The sequence below is a fragment of the Cupressus sempervirens genome, chromosome 9 (assembly GCF_028749045.1).
Source record: "Cupressus sempervirens isolate cs-2001-9-10 chromosome 9, ASM2874904v1, whole genome shotgun sequence".
NCBI lineage: Eukaryota > Viridiplantae > Streptophyta > Pinopsida > Cupressales > Cupressaceae > Cupressus > Cupressus sempervirens.
The window spans coordinates 615,640,661-615,649,391 of NC_143126.1; positions in this window are offsets into that span (position 1 = coordinate 615,640,661).

An 8,731-nucleotide genomic window follows, 5' to 3' on the forward strand; every position below is an offset into this window, starting at 1 on the left:
TTGGTAAAAGAACAAGCGTGTTTTTTAGCCCAAGGTCATCCAAGTCTTCTCTCCCCTTGTCATCTTTCGAGGCCATCTTGGGTGCATAAGATTAGGATCCAAAACCTTGTTTCTTTTTAGGAGGCCTTCTTGGGGATTTCATCACCACTTAGACGACCTCAATTCGAGCGTTCCGGCGGAGTATAAGAATCGGGAGGTGAATCGAAAGACACCTCTCTTGGGATCAAGATTTTGTCATTCGGGCTAAGCCTCAAGGAACTTTATACCCTTGAGAAGTGAAAGAGGAGAAGTGGGTTACCGCTCCTCTCGGCTGTGTCACATCCTTTTGGTCTCATCTACGGATTTGGGCCTCACGTACCTTGCGCATATCAAGGACTCCCTAGCTAAACCAATTGTCAGCCTTGCAGAAAACCATCTAGGATGTTAATGTGTTTGGAGTGACTGATCGAAATATTTGTAGAACATACACACTCCTTGGCGCAAGTATCACATTTTGAGAACCACAAACTTCTATTTGGGTGTTCCTATCTATTGCTTGTTTTTATTTTACTTGTTGAATGAATGTTTGCCAAACTTGGTCAATCCTAGCTTAGGGCACACTTAGCGTAGTCACTGCCTATTTTGGAAGTTGAACAAGTTGAAGCAAAACAATTGAGATTTTTCCCAAAGCCAAGCAAATTCAGGAATTTATGTCGGAACAACCCAAACCCAAACAGAAGTTTCACAAGGTCAAACTCAAGCCATCTCTAGCATACCAAGAACTTTCAGCCAAGAGAAAAGAAATAACACCAAGCCCACGAATTTCCAAACTCCACAAAGCAGAGGACAAAGCTACCGACGAAGCACTTCAAGAGGCCTGGTTAGAGCGCACCATCAAATTTAGCCAACATCCAGGAGTTAATCATGCTTATGCCTTACCAACTAAGCATGATTTCTATGATTAGACACCCTTGTTTCTCCACATCTTCTTGGATAAGCTTCACTTTAGAGTCATCTTTGTAGAAAAGCCAGCCATCTTAGGTTATCCCCTTAAGCATTATTAGCTCATCCATCTCATTTAGAATCATACCATCTAGCCAGTAATCGAAAATTTGCACATCTAAGCTTTCAAAATTGTTGTCACCTTGCTAAAAGTTTTCCATTCCTAAAATCTTCCAAATCCACCAATCTCACCAAGGTTATCCCTTTGACAGAGCTTTGTCTAGGGTAATCTAGCTTTGTCACTTGTTATCCCTCATCACCTTGAGCTAAAGGTTGGGATTCGCAAGTGGTCAATCTTGTGTTCTTCCTAAAGGATCATCAGTCTATCCTTAAGTTGACACAATCACCACCAAGCTTGCACATAGGAAAGCAGACCTTTTGTGCTTTGACAACATATCTTTGAAGTTAGAATCCCCAACCCAATCCTCCTTAGGTTTTGTCATATAGCTTTGCCTCAACCTAGGAAATCATTTGCATAGAAAAGCCTTCCCCCTTTTGCATCCATCAGCATTATTGCATCTCATCCCTAGGAGCATTTTTCATGCCACCCGTCACTCGCTTAGCCAAGAAGAAAGAAACAATGGAGCCCTATCATTTGGATCGAACAGCCTCACCCCCCTTGAGCACTCAGCCATCCTTCAGCCCAGAGCAAGCTATGCCATCACCTACTGATATTGAAGCTTTCATGAACCAACCAGGAAATGCAGTATTGGTAAATGCCATTATAGACAAAAACAAAGAGACAATCATGGCTAATTTTCGAAGGGACAATGTAGGAACCTTTGACTTTGGAAGACCCCCTCCATTATCAAATCCATCTCACCCATTGTTTGGGCAGCTGCCACCACCCATAGGCTCTTATGATCCAAATTATCCTAAATATATTCCAAAAGAAGATCCTCCAGCCAATCCATATGACCCAACAGACCCAAACATACCATCATCCACCCAAGTTGAAATCTCCATACCGCAAGCCAACCCAGCCACCACCACTCCATCCTTGGTTCATACCTCTCTGCTCCAAACCCCCTTTACTCAAAACACCTCACCATTCACCCCCTTCACTATTGCTGCTGCTCCCCAACCTAGCCTTCCAAATCCACCCATCTCCCAAATTAGTGCTAGCATCTTTGGCCAACCTCAGCAATATACAACAGGGATGCCACCCATGGGGCCAAGTAATCAACCTTTCATCGCCCCCAGCTTGTTCACCACAGCCCAAAGTACAATCCCATCATTTCCATTAAGTCTTGGGAGCTCAATACCACCAGCCACAAATCCACAAGCTACTACCTTCACTCCACAAAGCTATCAAAACCCACAAGCTACTGCCAATCTTCTACCAAGCTCCCAAGTGACCCCAGCTCCCACCACCACTCTACCAAGCTTCCAAATCCAACCACAAAGCTATCAAACCCCATCAATTCCATTCCCAAGCTTTCAATTCCCACCACCAACTAATCCATTACCTCCAATTACCAACTACTTTTCAATGCCACTTCTAGGAGGTAATCCACCACCCCAGCCAACCACCAATTATTTGCAGATACCATCCCAAATGGGGGCACAACCCACATATATTGGTCAAACCCCACAAGCCCTCTAATCCTTTCCCCAAGCCTCACAACCATCTTATACCTTACCTCCACAAAGCAATCCATTTATCCCACAGCCAGCTTATGTTCCTCAATCCCAACCTCAAATCCCATATCAACAGCAAGCCTCGCAGCACATGCAGCAATATGCGCCACCTCCCCCTCAACAACCCGTCATCCACCATGCAACTGCCCAAATAATGTACAATCCCTATCAGCAAATCCCTCACAGTCATCCATATTCAGTGGCCCCATCCAGCACATACCTACCTCAAGGCACTCCTACATTGGGGGCACCCCAACCATCACCTATCAATTCAGAGTGGGAGCAAACGAAGACAGCTCTGAAAGCCATCCAAGAAGGGAATGATCCAAAGACATTCAAGTTTGAGAATGTGTGTCCTTACCCATTTGACAGAGCCATTACCACGACACCATTTCCCAAACACTTTGAGGTACCTAAATTTGACAAATTCAGAGGAAAAGGAGACCCTGTCACACATATCAAAGAATTTTACATGCATTGCCAGGACGTGGCATACAATGATGTCTTCCTCTTGCGCCTTTTTCCCAAAAGCTTGGCTGGACCAGCTCTTGAATGGTTTTATAGAATTCCCTATGGCACAATTAAAAACTTTGCTGAATTATCTGAGGCATTTTTAGCCCAATATGCCCATCTTGTTGAAACAGAGCTATCAATAGTTGATCTTGTCCACACCAAGCAAAAAGGTGGAGAAAGCCTTGTCGAATACCTACAAAGATGGCAAACCCTTACCGCCCGCATATCCTGCACCTTGCCAGAACGCCATGTGGTGAAAATGTTTATTGATAATGCACATCCCAGCTTGGCTCACCACATGACCATGAACTGTTTACAGACCTATAAGGATATCAAAGAGAAAGGAATGATTCTTGAGCAAGGACTCATCAAAGATGGTGTGGTAAAGATTTACAAAGAGGCCAACCAAAATCAATCACATTCTAATGACAAGTCTAGGTATTGGAACAAAAACAAGCATGTTGCAACAGATGGGGTTACTGATACCAGACATGTGAATATCGTTGGTCCTTCTCAAAACCAGTCTAACCCACCATATCAAACAAACAACCAACAAGCTATCAATTACCAGCAACGAAATAACCAAAGCTATCAAAACCACAATACAAGACCCAACTTTCAAGGGTCTAACAATCAAGCTAATGCCATCAATGTAGCTGCAGGGCAAAAGCCCAGATTCCAACCTGCACCTAGAAACTATACACCCCTTGGTGAGCCATTGGATGTTATTTTTGAGAAATTGGCTAAGGAAAACCTCATCAAATTTCCTCCTACCGAGAAAATTGATCCAAGCCAATCCAAAGCTGCATGGTACAAGGACAATGAGTATTGCAAGTTCCATAGGGTAAACGGTCACACCACCCTCGGATGCATGAAACTGAAAGACTATGTGCAAGACCTCATTGATCGGAAGGAAATCACTGTTGGTGCCCAAACCTCTCCCAATGCAGGCTTACAGATTTATCAAAATGCTTTTCCTCCACACAACAACCAAAATCCTAGAAAAGCACCTATCCAAAACAACACCAACAACCGCCAACCAAACCAACAGCATGGGAAGAACAAAGACCACACTTCATCCTATATAGACTATGGTAGCCTTATAGGTTGTATATTTGAGAAAGAGCCTTCTGTCAATGTTATCAATATCCGAAGACCAGACAATGAGTGTGCGATCACCACTCGAAGAGCGCAATTTAACATCGCAGGCCCACCAGTTTCATCAGCACCATCAGCTCCATCAAAAAGCCGGTACAATATCTTGGAACACCTTGGGAACATGCCAGCCCAAATATCCATTTTAGACCTTCTCCGCACTAGTCTTGTGTACAAAGACATCCTTGACAGTGCTCTCCTAGAATCCCGTGTCCCTTCTGATATCAATGCTACTGATTTTCGTAATCTTGTTGGACACCATTCATCCTCATGTGCCCTATCTTTCAAACCCACCGACATACCCGCGGTTGAGCCAGATCACACCCTTCTGCTTTGCATAGCCATCATGGTATCCAATTTTGCTGTGAAAAGAGTAATGATAGATAATGGATCAGCCTTGAACATTTGCACCCTAAAATTTATAAAACAAGCTGGGTATACTGAGGCAGATATGATCAGTGAGGTTATCACCATCAAAGCTTATGACAACTTGGAAAGGACCACAGAAGGGACTATTTTGCTACCAATCAAGGTTGGGCTGGTCATCCAAGAGACAGTTTGCCATGTTGTTGATTTAAACCTACCATTTAACATCCTCCTCGGTCGCCCATGGATTCATGCTATGAAGGCTGTTCCATCCACCTACCATCAGTGCATCAAATTTCTGCATCAGGGCACTGAGGTAACCATCCACGCCGATCCAGAACCCTTTGCTTACTGCAATGCGGTTGAAGCTTCATATACAAACCATTGCCCTGGAATAGACATCGGCACAGCCATTGCCAGCTCATCCCACACTTGTAATGACGCAGAAACCATCCTCGCCTCCACCCTATCTACTGTAAAGATCAACAACAAAGGCTGTGGAGAATATAGTCTATCAGATGCATTTGCTGTCGGAGCAATCCCACTTGATCCACATACCCATGGACGGCCAACATATCACAAAGCTAAGGAGATTCCACCTCCTCAATACAAATGGTTTGGCCCAACCACCTTTGTATCCTCAAAAATGCCTCTTCATGAGGAGCTCACTCCAGATATCAACAATTGGTTACATAAGGATGCCCCTCCAAGAAATCAAGCATGCCTTGATCACTTCAGCCAGAAGTATCCCCAACAACATAAGCTCATCACTGAAAAATGGAACTATCAAGGAGGTGGACTAGGACCAGAAGAAAGGAGCATGCAATGTCCCATCGAAGCACATAATAGGGAAACGAAGTCAGGTCTTGGCTTTGGCATACCCACAACTGGGGGCACCAACGAGAATGGTCATGCTTTTTCCAACATTCACCGCGACCTTGTCGAAATCGAAGACATTCCCGAGGAAGTTGAAAAGAGATCCTACGACGATATCCCAGACCAAATCTTCCTAGGAGACTCTGTTCTCCAAGAACTATCCATCCATCTCATTGACCTACCACTCGCTCATCCATAACTCATAGATTGGGACCAACCAAGTGTCATACATATTGATGAGTTCGTATCAGAGGAAGCGCTTCTATGATTCATGGGAGCCGAAACTCCCCATGAGAAGACAAAGCCAGATTCTACCTACATGTGCAAGCTAGATCCCAAAGGGTATTTTGGAGAAAATCCCCAACCTAGTTTCGATACACCCAAAACTGAAACTAAGGTAAATCTAGGACTAGCTAAGGCAGCGAAGAGAACCCCTCAGCAAGAAAATCCAGAGCCACAAGTAGAACATGAGGATTTAGTATTGCCTCCTCAAGATAATCGACCAGAGGTGTCTTCTATTCTAATAGAGGATACTAGGGAAGTCAACATTGGTTCTTCAGAGATCCCTAGAATTGTTCACATTGCTGCATCCCTATCACAAGACCAAGCTGACCTCCTCTTTGAGGTTTTACGAGAGAACATTGGCCGATTTGCATGGTCATATCAGGACATGCCAGGACTTGATCCAAAGCTTGTAGTTCATCATCTTGCAGTCGATCCAAAGATCAAGCCCGTCAAACAAAAGCTTAGAAAAATGCACCCCAAGGTGGCATTACTAGTCAAAGCTGAACTAGAAAGAATGTTAGCTGCTAAGGTTATCCGACCTATTGACTACTCAGAATGGATCTCCAACATGGTCCCTGTCACTAAGCCTTCCGATGACATCAAAATCTGCACTGATTTTAGAGATCTTAACAAAGCTTGTCCAAAGGATGATTTTCCCTTGCCCAACATAGATATGATTGTAGATCTTACAGCTAGACATGAAATTCTATCCCTTATGGATGGATTTTTCGGGTATAATCAGATCAAGATTGCAGAAGAGGACCAGCATAAGACGGCATTCACTACCCCTTGGGGAACCTTTTGCTACACCATGATGCCTTTTAGCCTAAAGAATGCTGGGGCTACCTATCAAAGAGCTATGACAACCATTTTACATGATCTTATCCATAGCATTTTGGAAGATTATGTGGACGATATCCTAGTCAAATCTCACACCTTCATGGATCATCTTGCTGACCTAGAAAAAGTCTTTGATAGGTTGGCCCAATATCATCTCATGCTAAATCCCAAGAAGTGTGTCTTTGGGGTCACATTTGGCAAGCTTCTAGGCTTCATAGTTTCTAAACGAGGTATAGAGATCGACCCCAAAAAGGTCAAGGCTATCTTAAACATGCCTCCTCCCCAGACACTGCGACAGCTCCGCTCTCTTCAAGGAAAACTTCAATCTGTCCGACGCTTCATCTCCCAACTTGCAGATAAGTGTACACCATTTTCACACTTGCTAAAGAAGAATGAGAACTTCAAGTGGGATCTTTTATGTCAGCGCAGCTTCGATCAGCTCAAGCAGTATCTCACCAATCCCCCTATCTTGGTTCCACCAGTTCCTGGTCGTCCCTTGATCTTGTATATATCAGCAACACCTACTGCCCTAGGGGCACTTCTAGCACAACATGATGATTATAGCAGAGAGAGAGCCATCTACTATATCAGTAGAACCCTAGTTGGTTATGAACTCAATTACACTCCTATGGAAAAAGCTTGTTTGGCAGTTGTTTTCTCAACTCAAAAGCTTCGCCACTACATGCTAAGTCATACCATCCAACTAGTCTCCAAGATTGACCCTCTCAAGTATATGCTCTCCAGAACAACACTCATAGGTCGGCTAGCAAAGTGGGTTATGCTACTAAGTGTGTTTGAAATCCAGTATGTGGACAAAAAGGCAATCAAAGGGCAAGCTATAGCGGATCACCTAGCTGATGCACCTCTAGTAGATGCATATCCTTTGCTCACAGAATTTCCAGATGAACATATCTGCCTAATTGAAGAACAGCCCCCATGGAAGCTTTATTTTGATGGCTCATACACCTCTCATGGATCAGGAGCAGGAATATTATTAGTTACACCTCAAGGAGATTACATTCCAAAAGCCTTCAAGCTACAATTCCCTAGCACCAACAATATAGCAGAATATGAAGCTCTTGTAGCAGGATTAAAGATAGTTGCAGAATGGAATATCACTGAGTTACAAGTCTTTGGTGATTCCCAGCTCATCATCAAACAAGTCTTAAATGAATATCAAAACAAAGATGAAAAGCTATTACCCTACAAATAGCTAGTTGATCAGCTGACCCAGCATTTTATAAAGCTTCAGTTTACACAAGTGCCTCGAATGCAGAACAAGGCAGCAGATGCCATGGCCACTATCGGCTCGCTCTTGAAAATTCCCCAAGAAGCTATGCAGTATGAGTTTTTAGTTGAGCAGCTCCTCACACCTGCCTATGCGAATGAGGATTCAAACCGTGTTTGTATCTTGGTTGGTCCCCAATCCCCTTGGTACCATGAAGTTCACGCTTACCTTAACGATGGTATCATATCCCCTCACCTCACATGTACCCAACGCCAGAACCTCATCCAAAAATCATCCTGCTATGTTATCATAGCCAATACCCTATATCGTCGGGGTTATCACGATACTCTCTCTCGATGTTTAGATGAAAATGAGGCCGCGATGGCATTAAAAGAAGTACATTCTGGACTTTGCGGTGCCCACACGAGTGGTATTGGTCTAGCACGACAAATCCTTAGAGCAGGCTACTATTGGCCTACCATTGAAGAAGACTCTTGTGACTTTGTCAGAAAGTGTCTCCCATGTCAGCAGCATGCAAATCTTGTGCACGCTCCAGCACAGGATCTACAGCCTATTGCACCACCTTGGCCTTTTGCTTGTTGGGGCCTTGATCTAGTTGGAACTATCACACCTCTCTCATCTGATGGACATAAATGGATAATAACAGCTACAGACTATTTCACTAAGTGGGTGGAAGCAGTCCCCCTAGTCTCAGCTACAGGAGTTCAAGTCTCCAAGTTCATCTTGTACCACATTGTTTGCCGCTTTGGCATCCCATCCACCATCTTCACTGACCACGGAGGTAACTTTGAAAATCTCAACATGGAAGAATTATGTACTTCCCTC